Source organism: Anolis sagrei, chromosome 1 (genome assembly GCF_037176765.1).
Source record: "Anolis sagrei isolate rAnoSag1 chromosome 1, rAnoSag1.mat, whole genome shotgun sequence".
Classification (NCBI taxonomy): Eukaryota; Metazoa; Chordata; class Lepidosauria; order Squamata; family Dactyloidae; genus Anolis; species Anolis sagrei.
In genome coordinates, this window is record NC_090021.1 from 128262443 (window position 1) to 128279190 (window position 16748).

The window sequence follows — 16748 nt, forward strand, 5'->3', positions numbered from 1 at the left end:
TCCTACTGCACATGTGTGTCTGCCATTAACAAAGCGATTCGGAAGTTTCAGAAAGTTTTGAGATTTATTTTTTAAAAAATATTAGAAGTGACTTTAGAATCGAACCACCAATGCCCCCTAGATCCAAAACAAGTTTTGAACCTTTTTTTTTTTTTTTGGATCAATGAAGCTTAGTATTTCTGTGGGTGGGGGGGGGGGGATTCAGGGGCAGAGAATGTACCAGTTGACTTATGGCAACCCCATGAATTTCATATGGTTTCTTTAGGCAAGAAAGTGGATTTGCCAGATCCTTCCTCTGAAATATAGCCCACTAATAGATGGATATATATAACCCCCCCCCCCCCCCCCCCAGCGTAAACTGGCACTATTTTTTTTATCTGTAAATTATTTTGAGATGGGGTGAGTTTACCAGTCAGGGCTACTGGTGACACCAAATTATTTAGGATGACTGAAACAAAAAAAGATGACAAAAATTCAAAACGGAGCTTCATCACAAAGAGCTGGAGAAAACAAAGGAAAATGGGGAAAAGGATGGAGTTTCATAGGTTTCAGTTTTTAAAGAAGATGAATAATTTACGCACTCCCACCACACTAAGATTGCTCCTCTAGCTTCTAACTCAACCATCCTCTTAATTCCAATTACATGGGCAGGCAATGATTCCTCCTATTTCAAGGATACCAGCACACTTTTTATAACAGGCATCCTTTAAGGCAGCAAGACCCTTCCACTGAAGCAGATTTAAGGCATCTTTCTTAACGCGGCATTTCCCATGGGATCATTTTCACTCCAGACCGAAACAGAAGCACCTTTCTTAAGGCAGCACATCAAGAAGTCACATCAAGCCAACCCTGATCGGGCCCGCCTTCCACTTGGAAACTGATGTACTCACTATGTAAGAACATACAGGTCAAGAATAGGTCTCTACAGGCACCTACGGACCCTACGCTTGGAAAGCCATTCTATTTGGACATGAGTGATCACCCATGATGATTATCTGAGAATATAAATGCAAAAGACAAAAGTACATTACACTACTTTGATATATTCATTGATATATAGATTCTAATCTATATATTTGTTGATAGATTCTAATTGTTGCCGGTCTGTACACCGCCCTGAGTCATCTTTGGACTGAAAAGAGCGGGATAAAAATGCATTAAATAAATAAATAAAATAAATAAGTAAATATTCAAGATGAACCTTGACTACAATGCCAACACAATACATTTTATATCCTGAGTCAAACAACAAAGCTGTTGCCTTCTGAGTTACAGCAACCCAAAAGCTAACCTATCATGGCAAGATTTGTTCAGAGGAAGTTTGCCTTTGCCTATCTTTGAAGTTGAGAGAATGTAATTTGCCAATATTGCCAATGGATTTCCATGGCCCAGCAATAATGTAAATCCTGTTTCAAAAGTCAGAGTCCAGCAGTCAAGCTACTACACCATGCTGTCTACTAGATACCTTGTTGAAAGTCCTAAGATTTTACTCACCATTGGCCCCATGGCAAGTAAAAAAACTCGATGACAAGGTATATGGGGTAGACTAGGGACAGCTACAAAAGTGCTACTTAATGCCATTAAAAATAATGATCCAGATAGTTTTCTGGGTCAAATGACTGATAAACTGATGAATGATGCTATAGGACAGAGTGGCCATGAAGAAGTAAATTCACTATGAATCATGCTGCACACCAGCTTGGAGGAAAGAACATTACCAGACTGATTTGTGAGCTGATGCTGGCCTTTAATGTTGTATCTATCAACGTTTTCATAAAATTCATGACTCCAGCGCACCTCCATTTCTGTGTCCTTGTACATTTCCCCTGAAAACAACTTGTTTATAATTCTGCAGAAGAGCACTATAGCCCTCTTCCATTGAAAGCAGAGGTGTGTTATGAACAAATATAACTACTTTACAGATGGCACATTACATGCTTGGGTTGTAACCCCCTTCTTGCAATGATACTGAAATCTAGTGTCATCACAGTTGCAACTGAAACTTTCCTCTGTGCCACACAAAATGCATCAACATGTGACACTCATTTTCTGGTTAGACACATTGTGCTATGGATGGATACATCTACACTCAAAGAGACAACTAAACAGAGGTGGAAAGAAATTCTTTTTTTAAAAAAATGGGAGGAAAACATGTTTCCTGAGTGTCTAGACACCATGAAAAGATAATCCTAGATTGATTGGAATCTTCACAATTTAAAACTTATTTTGCATAAAATTTCTGTCCAAGATCTTTGTGGTGTGAATAACATTTTCTGCACAGGAAACAGTATTTTCTTTGCAAATAATGTTGTTTTCTGTGCTGTTTCCTGGGCTGAAAACGAGGTAGTACAACTTTTCAATTTTATTCTTTTGAGGAAAAAATCTTACACACAGTAAAAATAATTTTATGCATTTAAAATAGTATTTATACCAAAATATTGCACGCACGCTGATTGGCTGGGTATAAAAAGATCTGTTTTTTATTCTTATGTTTATGCTTGTACCTTTAGCATTTTATTGCTGTGCATAGCATCCACTCTGCAGGGTGAATAAATCTTTTCTGCTTTGCCTTCAACCTGGTGTGGATCTTCTTCATTTGGCTGAAAATCACTTTAATTAGCTCTTCCCGCCAGGCTCTTTCAAGATCGAGAAGTCTTGGCCTTTTACAAATTTTGGCTATAGAATCTGTGTATATGTCTCCATGTATTTGGTTTGGGTACTTCATGTGGGATTTATTTATTTATTTATTTACGTCACTTTTATCCCACCCTTTTTAGCCTGAAGATAACTCAGGGTGGCGTACAGACTGGCAAAAATTAGATGCCACAACATACATACATATATCAGTTTAAAACAATTAAGTCACATCATAAAATCCATATAAAAACCATTAAAACTATAATGAAATGGCCAATTTGAGAAAGGAGCAATCGGGATACAGGCATAGTAAGTGTGCAGATTTGGAGATTGCTGGGGCTGAAGTTTGGAAAGTTTTCTGAATGTACGAATTATTATTTTTTATGTTTACAAAATAAATTAATATATAAATATATAAATAAAAAAACTGCCCTACTACCACATAATTTCTTTCCCTGTTCTGACTCACATGGCAGAGAGGCATGCAGAAAATGCAGTGGGTCATAGAAAAGATTTATACCAGAACATGGAAGCAAAATATGTGATGGGGGTGTTAAGAAAAGAAAATCAAGTCTGCCACACTATATCAGTACCTGCTTTGAAAAATGCTTTGCAGATGATGGGAAGGCAATATGGGGTCAAGGTGAGGCAGGGTAGAGCAGAAAGAAGGAAAGAAGCATAGTAGGGAGATGGGGCAAATGATGAAGGGAGAGCACTGAGATACAAAGCTAAACAGCAATGACAAAGGCCCTCCAAGAAGGAGTCAAGTAGAACAATTCACTTCTCCTGGAAACCTCATTCAGCCTAATGGATGGGCTGTCTGTATTAGTTAATGAGTTTGTGGCAAAGATTAGGCTGAAGTACGAGTTTGCCATTTACATTTCCATCTCTTATGAAATACTCCTCCTAGGTGTGAACTTATCTTACTGGGTGAATTACTGATGTTGAAGATCATGCAGTTAATGGAACAGTCTCAGCCCTGATTCCAAACAGTGTTTCTGCCTTTCTGTTTCTGTTTAGATAATGTGAGAAGGTTTATATGAAAAGCTTTGTGTAGTGTACAGGTCCTAAATATCACAATACAATATTTTTCCTGATTTTTATTACACAGATATTACTAAGTCACTTATCCAGTAGTCTGACAAATAAAATTAAAGAGACTGAAATTGCCTGTTTATGTTTGGAGCAAACTCTTAATTGGTATACCAGTTTCACTAATAAAGCTAATGACCAATTTTTCCTTTGCCAAGTATCAATAGATGTAGAATTGGCTAGTATCTTTTGCATTTGGGCACTCTGTGGCAGTTGGAAAAATAGGAATTAATTCTTTAACCTCATCACACTAGAGAGTAAATCCACTTTAAATCCGGTTTCTGCCTCCTACAAAAGTCTGGGGTTTGTAATTTAGAGAGGAGCTCTTAAAAGTCTTACTAAACTACAAACCCCAGAATTCTGCAGAAGGCAGAAATAGGATTTAAAGTGGATTCATTCTCTGGTGTGATGAAGTAGTAAGTACCCAAATTGCCTTAATTCTGTTGAAGACCTGTAAGAGCATTATCTCAAGTGGGAAATGAATGCCCTGCTCAAAATCAGGTTAATCATACACTACAACAGCAAAGTGTACAAGCGTTTTTAATAGTTCTCCTTTTTCTCTGTTAGTAAGGTTTAGTCAAGAGACAAAAATCCCAAGAAAAACTTCCCAATCAGAAGGTTCTGAACCGGGATCTACCTGCTCCAGCACTCTGACCATTATGCTTCACCACTTCTTTCATATCACTACTTCCTATGCAAATACCAATATTTACTTGAGTATAATGTAACTTTGAATGTACTGCACACCTCAATTTTGAAGGTGCACATTACAATAAATGGATTTGCTCTTGAATGTAATGTGCCAAACAGTGCAGGCATAGCATGTCAGAGAGGCACCCAGCATTAATGAGCCATTTGGGACACCATGCTTCTAAGTTAGACCAAGACTTTGCACAATTTCCAACTGACCTCATTCATAAGGTTTTTAAAATGGATGGGGGGGGGGGGGGTTGAAGGCCCCTTAAATGAAGCCACTTGGGAACTACATGGGACTGGGACTGGGTTAGGTGAGTGAGCAACCTTTGAGACCACCCAGGAGACAGGATCTATGACTAAGTGGCAGGAAAGACTACGTCATCATCTTGGAGCTCCTCATCCTTCTGCACAGAGCCCTGAGGTTGCCACCACCACCACCACCGAGAAGAGCCTCTTTCTGCTCCCTGCCTCTCCTTCCTCTGGGGTTCCAAGTTCTTCTGGGCCTTTTCACATGTGGGCAAGCCACTAAATCTAATGAACATTTTAATTTAACCACTGTGCTACCGGGGGGGGGGGGGGGGGGGGGCTAAAATTTTTTAGCCCCCCCCCCAAAACGAAATCCTGGCTACGGGCCTGCTCCTTCAGCATGGAGAATGGAACAAGAGCACCTCCCCATGGTTGGAAATTTTTCCCCTAGTTGCTCTTTCAGCACTATTCTAACTCTTTCTACCAATGAGTATTGAAATGTGTGTTTCATTACATTTTTTAAAAACTTTCCTCAGAAAAACAGAGAGAGGGGATTTAGAAAATGAAAATTGTGGGCAGGGAAAACTTAGCCTCCTCTTTTCCCTCTGTTGCTTTACTTATTCCCATTTGGTTTCAAATGGGAATGTTTGCGTTCAGTTTGGCCCCAAAATCCACTTTCCTGAAACCCAGTTTACATTTCTTACCAGCTGTCTCTAATGCAGTTTTATGCCTTGTTAGCTGCAATACCACAGTGTATAGTTATTTCCTATGGTAGCTACATAATTACCAGATGCTTGAACAGGCAATAGGAGATAACCATCACTTTTTGCGCTGCCAGGAACATTTGACTAGTCACAAAAAACGTTAACTTTAGTAAATCCAGATCCAGCTAGTTCTTCTTTAGTTAGTTTTTCTATGGGGTTCACGGCAACTCTGGAATAACGTGAAAAATTGCAATAAACATGGCCCATCCTTTTCCATTCTAATTTGTTATAAAATGACAGTAATGAGAAATGAATGTTATTGTTAATTGGGTTGTAATAATAATAATAATAATAATAATAATAATAATAATCTTTATTTATACCCTGCTACCATCTCCCAAGGGACTCGGTGTGGCTTACATGAGGCCGAGCCCACAATACATCAATACAAGCAATAACAGTTACAATACGAAGCAAAATACAAATACTAATACAAAGCAATTAAAATAAATCTCATACACAAAAAGCATAAACACTGAACAGTAGCACAAAACACATTTAAAAACTATGGCTGGGCCAAATGTAATTAAGTTAAAAAATAATGCTGGGCATGAACAAAATAGAGGAGGTGGGGCGTTGGTGGAAATGTACAAGCAGTCCTAAATCAGTATAAAGTGCTTTTAGAGGACATAATGCTAAGGGTTCATTATTCTGGGAAGGCACACTGGAACAACCACGTCTTCAAACTCCTCCTAAAGACTGCCAGAGTTGGGGCATGTCTGATGTCCTTAGGAAGTGAGTTCCAAAGTCGAGGGGCCACCACCGAGAAGGCCCGGAAAATGAATGGCAGCCAGTGGAGCTCCTTAAACAGGAGGGTTGATCGCTCCCTGTAAGGAGTGCCAGTTAACAACCTGGCCGCCGCCCGTTGGACCAACTGAAATTTCTGAGCCGTTTTCAAGGGCAGCCCCACGTAGTAGTCCAATCTGAAAGTGACTAAGGCATGAACCACCCTGGCCAGATCCGCATTCCCAAGGTATGGTCGTAGTTGGTGCATGAATCTTAATTGTGCAAAGGCCCTCCCTGAGCCTCAAGTGTAAGTGATGAGTCCAGGAGGACACCCAAACTTCAGACCTGTGGCTTCAGGGGGAGTGCAACCCCGTCCAACACAGGTTGCCACCCTATACCTCGATCTGGTTTACAATCGACCAGAAGGACCTCTAGGTTTTTCGGGCTGTATGACCATGTTCTAGAAGCATTCTCCCCTGACGTTTCCCTGCATCTATGACAAGCATCCTCAGAGGTTGTGAGGTCTGTTGGAAACTAGGAAAATGGGGTTTATATATCTGGGTGGGAGAAAGAACTCTTGTCTGTTGGAGCTAAGTGTGAATGTTTCAATTGGCCACCTTGATTAGTATTTGATGGCCTGACAGTTTTTAGGTGTGGCTTGTTATTGCCTGGAAGAATCCTTTGTTGAGAGGTGATTAGGTGTTCCTGATCGTTTCTTGTCTGGAGTTCCCTGTGTTGTTATTGTTAATTATCATCAGTTTGGTTTTATCTTAAGGCAACAACATTGAAAGTCTCCAGAACAACCTTTTATTAACAACTATGCTAAAATCCTGTGACTCTGACTCTCTGCAGTGGTGGGATTGTTTGCATCTGTAAGCCAAGATGGTAGTTGTGTTGCTGGTAGGGTCTCCCACATCAGACAGACTCAATGTGCCCAAATGCTACTGGGCAGAGAAGCTCTTAGAGACGCTAAAGCATTTTATTTAACTCTTGATAATAGTGTACAAAAGGAGATACCAGCAAGACACTTCTGAATTTCCTCTTCCATGAAAGCCTGCAATGAGATAAGAATAACAACTAATTAAATCTTTTTTTGTACCCATTTATCTCAAATGGTGCTTTCTCTGTGACCACCCTTTTGTTTTTTGAAAATTCTTGAATATCACATTATTCTGGCACATTGTGTGAGCAGGATGTATCTGCCACTAATGACATCTTAGTAGTTTTTTCCTCCATAAACTAGCCTGGGACAGGTCACCATAGGGGACATTCCTAGAAAACAAAATGTTGAAGATAGTAAAGTTTTCCCCTTGACATTAAGTCTAGTTGTGTCCTACTCTGGGGAGTGGTGCTCATCTCAATTTCTAAGCCAAAGAGCCAGCCTTGTTTGTAGATACCTCCAAGATCATGTGGCCAGCATGACTGCACAGAGTGCTGTTACCTTCCCACTGAAGTGGTACCTATTGATAGATTCACATTTGCATGTTTTTGAACTGCTAGGTTAGCAGAAGCTGGTTCTGACAGTGGGAGCTCACCCCACTCCCTGGATTTGAACCACTGACCTTTCGGCCAGCAAGTTCAGCAGATCAATGGTTTAACCTGCTGCACCACCAGGGGGTTAAATGTTGAAGATATGGCCAATCAAAACAGCTCTCAATGAGGAAAAATACACAATATTTTCTATGATTAATGTGTACAAATGAGATGCTGAAAATGTGTTCTGCTTAAATTGAATCAATTTAAGCAGCATTCAATGCATAGATTTGTCTGGTTCATGTGTTGTTCCTCCTGTTGTGCTTATCTCTCTGACATTCAGACTATTATGGCTACATAAAAAAGCTAAAATGTACTGTTATACTGGATCCCCAGAGGAGGAATTTTCTATTTTGCATTTACAGTAATTCATTTCTTCTTTGTGAAAGCTATTTACTTTAGACCATGTATAATTTATATCCAAACTATTGCTTTCTTATACTAAAGGAAGCAGTAGAACTACAAAATGCATACTTAAAAGCCTACTGCTAACAAAGCCAAAATATAATTGTTCTCAGATGCCAAATCAGAGAAATAATGTAATGGCAATATATTGTGAGTTTTAGGAGACGGAGCTGACAGTATGAAATTCAGCTACAAATCTTGTTTGGTTAGCAGTGCTTTGGGTCTTCATTTTCCATTGCAAGTCTCTTTGGGCCTTTTCTGGTTGTATCTAGAAGGTGAAAGGCAGTGCAATCCAAAGAGAAACCTGTATTGGCTGTAGGGAATAGGTAGACACTTCGCAAGAGGCCAAAATGATCTTCTGACATAACACCCTTTTGCCATCTGATCTCAGAGATTAGCCAGCAGAAGGATAGCAGAACTGTTCTGTTGGAAGGAGAAAGAAAAGGCATGTAGGAAGGGAAAGAGCTGAGTTTTGTAGGGGATATTTTTCTGCTTCCAAAGCTGAGGTCATTAACCTGAACCTTTACTTTTTGGGGTCCCAGTATTGGATAACAGTATGACTACTACCTACACCTGTCTCTTGACACTTTTTAGTAAAGGTAAAGGTTTTCCTCTGACATTAAGTCCAGTTGTGTCCGACTCTGGAAGTTGGTGCTCATCTCCATTTCTAAACCAAAGAGCCACCGTTGTCCGTAGACACCTCCAAGGTCATTTGGCCAGCATGACTGCAAGGAACACTGTTACCTTTCCGCCAGAGCAGCACCTATTGATCTACTCACATTTGCATGTTTTCTAACTGCTAGGTTGGCAAAAGCTGGGGCTAACAATGGGAGCCCACACAGCTCCCCGCATTTGAACCTGCGACCTTTGGATCAGAAAGTTCAGCATCTCTGCACTTTAACTCACTGTGCCACTGGGGGCTCCTTTTTAATAAGATAGCAATTTCTCCACCACATTGGCATTATTTTGTAACCGGAAATATCTTATAAGAGTTTTTCTTATGAGATTATACATATTCAAATATATGAGAGAAGTAAGAGTGAAAAGAACATCTTCTTTTCACTCTTACTTCTCTCATATATTTGAATATGTTGCAGTTTAGAAGAACAGAGTGGAAAACATGTGAAAAAGCAATTAGTATAGCCATGCAAAACTTGTTCAACTCTAACAAGAGGAAGCTAAGGTGGCAATGAAGTGACAGAGTTATGGAGACTGTGGTTTTGTGATGAAGAGAATATGTTAGCAAAAGTCACTCCATCAGGAGGCAAGCTGCTCTGATATCTCCAAAAACCCAGAAGCTAGCTCAGTCTTAAAGATGGGTTTCACTGCTTTCTACAAAGGTTATTATTGGAAATAGCAACTCCCAAGCCGTTCACTATTTATTTATTTGTTAATGTATATGTTTGCTAACCTGTATTCTATGTACATGTTGATTTGCCAGTTTGACTTAACTCTTTGGTGTGGGAGGGGTTATAGACATGTGATTATACTGAGCATGTTCAGACTCAAGACTCCATTTTTTATTCAGTTTGCATCAGACCTCAATTGAAGTGAATGTATGTGTTTAGTCTTCAATGAAAGCAGGTTGCTGTTGGGACTTAACTGGATGACTTTTGGACTTCAGTGAGTACAACTATACTTAAAGAGTGTGGACTATTGATAAAAAGAATTATACCCTGTGTACTCAACACACAGAGAAGAAACTACATCCTATCTATATCTAAATTTCAATAAGAAAAGTGCCTGCATGGTCAATTAATACAAGATGTTTATGAGTAAAAAGATATGTTATTTTTAACAGAAGTCTTTGTTTTTATCTCTGAGTGCATATTTTAAACGAAAAGGTTTCCAGGGACTGCATATCTTTTGGGGCAATTACAACTGCTAATTAGAACTTCAAAGAAACAGCCATTCTCCACATGGTTCTTCAGTTTAACAGCTGAGATACCTGTGTGCCATTACATGAACGCTTATGAATATCACTTGTTCAAAGAGTTGACTTCTAACAAGGTAATGCTTTTCTTGACTAGTGGTTTTTAAAAAGTGGTCTCCACGTATTCATGGAGATTCACATTTGCCAAACGGATGGGACATCAATTTTACCTTTTCAATAAGGTTATGATTATGCACTATGTGAAAGAGTAGTGTATGCAAGTTTAATGGATCATCCGCTAGCATAGTTTGCTAAGAGTAGTGTTGCTGTTATCAAACTATGAACTTCAAAGAAAATTGAGTTAATTGGCTATCTCAGCGGTTCTCAACCTGGGGGTCACGACCCTCAGGGGGGTTGCCTGGCCATTTTGGAGGGGTCATGAGGCCGCCTCTGTTGGCCCCGCCCCAAGGGTGCGGGCCAGGCAAGTGCTCCTTCATGCGAGGCCCGACCTCATGCAAAGGCCCCTCGCCTGCCTCGTGCTTTCGCCATTTGGCAAGGGTGCGAGGGGTCCTCAGCATGAGGCCTGACTTTGCGCAAAGCCCCCTCGCCCGCCTCGCACTTTCGCCATTTGGTAAGGGCGCAAGGCAAGCAAGGGGTCCTCGATGCGAGGCCTGTCTTTGTGCAAAACCCCCTCGCCCATCTTGAGCTTTCACCATCGTCGGGACCCCTGAGCGGGTTGCAAGGGGGGGGGGTGTCAGATGGATCACCAAAGACCATCTGTTGACCATGGGGCTTCTGTTTGGTAAGTTTGGCTCAGTTCTATCATTGGTGGCATTCAGAATGCTCTTTGATTGCAGGTGAACTGTAAATCCCAGCAACTACAGTTCCCAAATGTCAAAGTCTATTTTCACCAAACTCCACCACTGTTCACGTTTGGCCATATTGAGCATTCATGCCAAGATTGGTCCAGATTGATCATTGTTTGAGTCCACAGTGCTCTCTGGATGTAGGTGAACTACAACTCCAAAACTCAATGCCCATCAAATCCTTCCAGTATTTTCTAATAGTAATGGGACTTCTGTATGCCAAGTTTAGTTCTATTTCATCATTAGTGGAGTTCAGAATGCTCTTTGATTGTAGGTGAACTATAAATCCCATCAACTACAACTCCCAAATGACAAAATGCCCCCCCCCCCAACCCCACCAGTATTCAAATTTGGGCCTATCAGGCATTTGTGCCAAATTTGGTTCAATGAATGAAAATACAACCTGCATATCAGATATTGACATTACGATTCATAACAGGAGCAAAATTCCAGTTATGAAGTAACAATGAAAATAATTTTATGGTTGTGGGTCACCACAACATGAGGAACTGTATTAAGGGGTCGCTGCTTTAGAAAGGCTGAGAACCACTGGGCTATCTGGATTGAGGCCTAACATCATCTTATCTGGAAAAAGTCAAAATAATACATTGGATAGAGTTGCATGAGTATCTGAATTTTAAAAAATGGTGCAAGCAAGGGATTTTTCATCATAGAACTCCCATCTTTGTCCTGTTCGATTTAATAAACAGTCATTTTATCTGATTCCTTAAGAGCTGCAAGAATGTTATTTAATGGAAATGAGCTGAATTAGATGGTTGTGTTCATGATACAAAAAGCCAAAAATTCCCAAGAAAAATGTTTAGATGTTAATAGATTAGAAGAAGGGCTGACAGAGGGGGGCTCAAATATTATTGTGCAATGTTACCAGCTATGCAAAACTGCCGTCTGTGCTGCTGCCCCCAAGACACATTATTGATTTTTAAATTACATTGTCTTTTTATTACTTTTTTGTGTGAATCTGTCACCATAAGGACTGGCATACAATCTAATCAAAGTGTAAGGAAACCATCCATTTGATCAAGTTATTCAGATAGCCGGCAGCCAGCATCAGCCGCCTCTGGTCCTCTTTTATAAACTAATGAGATCAAGTGGTAGACTGAATATTAGAAGCAATATGTATCTGAATATAACACCTGTTTAGGAGTCTAATGAAGACCCAGGGAGAAAAGAAACAAAACGGTTGGGAATCACTTACAGCAGGAAGCTATCTGGTTGTATGAGAAAATGTTTGTCATTAGAGCCCCTTGTACCGATTAAACAAAATGTTTCACCAGCATAGAGGATTGGGACTAAGGATGCTAGTGAAATTCTCTGTCCTCGGACTCAAAGATGAAGCAGAAATTTCTCTAAGTCTCAGCATCCAAGAAGCAGGCTCCCCCCCCCCCCTTGCTATTTTCAATGTCCTGCCTGACGGTCCCTAAAGCCATTCCTTAGCCAATCTAAAAAGCTCATTATCCTTCTTTTCCCTCTTCATACAGTTTTGGCTGAAAACACGTTATATTTTCACTTTTTTATTTTTTTCACCCTTTAAAAATATTCAAAATGCCTATCTACATTTTTTGGAAAAAGATTAATCCCATTATGCTTTTGCTTTTCTTAGGTATTTTAAATGTGGAAATTGCTACTTCCTCATTGTTAAAATCAGGCTTTTCTCAGTTTAAAACTGTATATGTTGTTAGTCACCTTGAGTTCTGAAATAGGAAAAAGGCACCTAATTATCAACCTCGCCATCATTTTCATCATCAGTCCAAAACTGACATTTTTCTCCATACATACAGAAAGTATGGGTTTATTACTTTCAGGCCTGAAAGAATGTCAAGGAATTCTCAAGTCTTCATTTTTTGCATAAATGTGCATGTTAAAAACTACTTCCAAAGAATGCCAATTTTCTCCAAAATTCCTCTCTCACTCTGATTTAGCATGCAAAACCAAATTTGGTTTCTGCCTCCTGCAGAATTCTGGGGTTTGTGGTTAAGGAAGGAACCTTTAACAGCCTCACTAAACTAGAAACCCCAGAATTCTGCAGGAGGAAAAAAAAAACAGATTTAAAGTGGATTCATTCTCTAGTGCATAACTGTAATTTTGCTACTGCTATGTAGCATAATGTAAATATCTGATACGCAGGATGTATTTTCATTCAGGGGACCAAATTTGGCGCAAATACCTGATACGCTCAAATTTGAATGCTGGTGGGGTTGGGGTGATTGATTTTGTCATTTGGGAGTTATAGTTTGGGAAAAATAGATCTTGACATTTGGGAGTTGTAGTTGCTGAGATTTATAGTCAACCTAAAATCAAAGAACACTCTGAACTCCACCAATGATGGAATTGAACCAAACTTGGCACACAGAATTCCCATGACCCACAGAAAATACTGGAAGGATTTGGTGGGCATTGAACTTGAGTTCTGGAGTGGTAGTTCACTACATCCAGAGAGCACTGTGAACTCAAACAGTGATCGATCTGGACCAAACTTGGCACAAATACTCAATATGGCCAAATGTGAACACTGGTGGAGTTTGGGGAAAATAGACCTTGACATTTGGGAGTTGTAGCTGCTGGGATTTATAATTCACCTGCAATCAAAGAGCATTCTGAATCCCACCAACAATAGAATCGGGCCAAGCTTCCCACACAGAGCTCCCATCACTAACAGAAAATACTTTTTTATGGTCTTTGGAGCCCCCTCTGACACCCCCGTTGCAACCCCCCTAGGTGTCCCAGCCCCCAAGTTGAGAAACACTGCTCTAGTGTGAGGAAGTAATAAGACTTACTATACCTACCTGTGTATCATTGTCACTATTAACACTGCTTCTGAAACATTATAGTAAGTTCATGTTTGTGATGTGGCAACACCATTGATATTGACAAACTCCACACGACACTTCTATTGCTAAAGCAGTATATCTATCTCAGCAGTTTTTAAAGGTGCAATCAATTGTGGAGATTAAATCTGTAAATACCTGCCTTGGCTGAGCACATAACTTACACAGAGGTGCTCAGTTTTTACCTTGGCATATCTGTTATCACCTTGTATTGTTTCTGTCTTTTTATTTAATCCATTTTCAGGGAATAGTATAATTGCAGAGTGCTGGACTAAGCCTCCAGGAGACCAATATTTGAATCCTCGCATAGCTATAGAAACTTACTGGGTGGCCTTGGTCAAATCATACCCTTTAGAGGAAAGCAATGACAAACCTCTACTGAATAAATCCAGGCAAGAGTACATCTAAACTGCAGAGTAAATGCAGTTTCACACCACTTTAACTGCCATGGCTCAATGTTTTGTCTCAAGAAGCAACGCCTGAGTCTGTCAGAAGTGATGCCATCAATGTATAGCACCCTGAATTGCTTAGAGAAAAAGTGGGATTAAAATGTGACTGAAATGTAGGGATCAAAAGACATTAAAATAACCAGGTTCATTAAAGAACTCTCTCTTTTTTTGAATATGTTGATTTTGCACACACTCAGAAACACTTATGATATCTATTAGAGTTGGATAGGTTTGCTCGGATGTGGCATAATTAGGAATAGAATCGGATAGTTTTGCTTTCCAAAGGGATTTTCAGCACTTTGTTTTAAGCCTGAAGTCCCCAATAGTTTCGACTCACGTATTGCAAACCTTTTTATTGAGAGGACCTTTATGATCGATGTTACTGCTGTGATTGTATTACATCAGCAACAGAACAATTTTTTGAAAAATGAAACTGATACTATCAACCTGTTGGAAAGCTAAGTTTTCTATTGTTCAGTCTGATACCAAAAATATGTAATATTCAAACTCAAACACAAAGTGCTAGAAATGTTTGACTTGTCAATGCAAAAAGATACATCTTTCAATATTTCTAATGAAAACCCAGGTGTTTTGACATACGGAAATGAAATGTTCACTTTGGATTGTTGATGAAATGAAACATTTCATTTCAATATGTTGATTCAAATGTCAGATCAACATTCAGCATCTGAATTAACATATTAATGACGTTTGTTGAGTCATATGTGCCACTTGAATGTTATTTTGTTTTGTGACTCAACATTTGAACCAGTGCTTGGAAATAAAAAGCGCCCTTTGAGAATAGACATGCCTTGTGCAGTGCTTAAATTGAACAGATTAACTGTCTGGCAGATACACCTCCGCACCCAAAATGCAAAGAGATGGTCTCTTCAAACAGCAGTGTTTCTTCCCACACACACATAACTGAGTGAGACAGAAAGAGGATGAAGAATTAGTTCTGTCTAGGCATTATATAACACACCATACTTGACAGGAAAATTGGAAAGGTTTCACACCAAATAGCCCACTGTGGATGTCACAATGTTACTTCTTCCAATCTCTATTCAATTAGTAGAAGTTTCTGCAGGACTTTGGCTTTCAAACACAGAAGTCGTGTAGGCATCTATGGTCCCATCTATATTGTCATATTATGTCATTTGAACTGGATTATATGGTCAGTGTAGACACATACAATGAATACTGAACTGTATCGAACTGAATTATATGAGTCTACACTGCCATATAATCCAATTCAATGCAGTTAATCTCCATTCTGAAACCACAATATTTGGCAGTGTAGACTGGACCTACATGAAGTTGAATAATAGAAGATTCTAAGGGTACATCTACACTATAGAATTAATACAGTTCAACACCATTTAAATTGCCATGGCTCAACATTATGGAATCATGGAGTTGGTCGTTGGGTCCTTTGGCAGAGAAGGTTAACAATCTTTAAAACTACAAATCCCAGGATTCCATAGCATTGAGCCATGGCCGTTAAGAGCGATGTTTAAGTGCATTAATTCCACAGTGTAGGCGGCGCACCCTGAGGTATACTATAATGTAATCTTTGAAGTTCTTGCTTTCTGTCCTTTTTTGTAAACTCATTGAAACAATACCATAAATCTATTTAAAGTTTATGAAGTATTTTATTCTTCCCATAGTGAATTATTATTATTATTATTATTATTATGTTTATTTATACTCCATTTTGTCTCGAGACTCTCCCTGGGTGAGTGGCAGGGTGTGGGTAGAAAGCACTATCACTCCATGCCTTCTTGGCACACATGCAACCATCTAACTCCACCCTTGCATCTGAGAAAGTGGTCTACAAGCCACAAAAGTATATGAGCAGGGCTGTTTCTTCTGCAAAGGGCAAAGGATGCATATATAGGCAATTAAATACCTGACAAGAATGGGGTGGGAGTATCCTGTCTGAAATTCCACAAGCTAATATGTAAGTCATTGTACATAATATTGAATCAGGCCAACTGTTATTCCCCTTTCTCTCCTGCTACTACCCAGGGCCATAGAAGGCAGCCTTCTCTTCTTTGTACAGGTGAACCCAAGTAGCTTGTATACTTGGGCATAAATCTGGAAATTTTAGTCGAAAAATCAGCCCTAACAGTTGGTTTATCCAAGGGCAAGTGTAAGTACTGTACCTTAACTCATATTGGAAAAGGACTCCCCCTCCCCACTTCTGAGAAGACAGACAAAAGTGAAGAATTTAGCCCAGGCATGGGCAAACTAAGGCCCAGATGCATCCCCAAGAGTGCTTACCTCAGTCTTCCTCATTTTCCCTGTCCTCTTGGCAGAAGAACATGGCAGCCTGTCATATCCATATGCCAAAAGATGGGGGAGGAAGGCACGTAGGAAGGTACCTCCTCCTGGCATAAAGGTAGTGTAAGTGGCCCCATATTTATGCCAGGAGGACGGCTCTAAGAAGGCAGGTGGTGGTTGAGAGCCCTCTGGAGCACTCTCAACCGCTGCCTGTCTCACCCTCCTTCTCACATAATGCCAAGATGATGGCCCGAGAATTGGGAGAGAATGGGAGAGGGATTTGGGGGGGGGGGAAGGATCGGGACAGTAAGCCACATGTCTCGCTTTCCTCC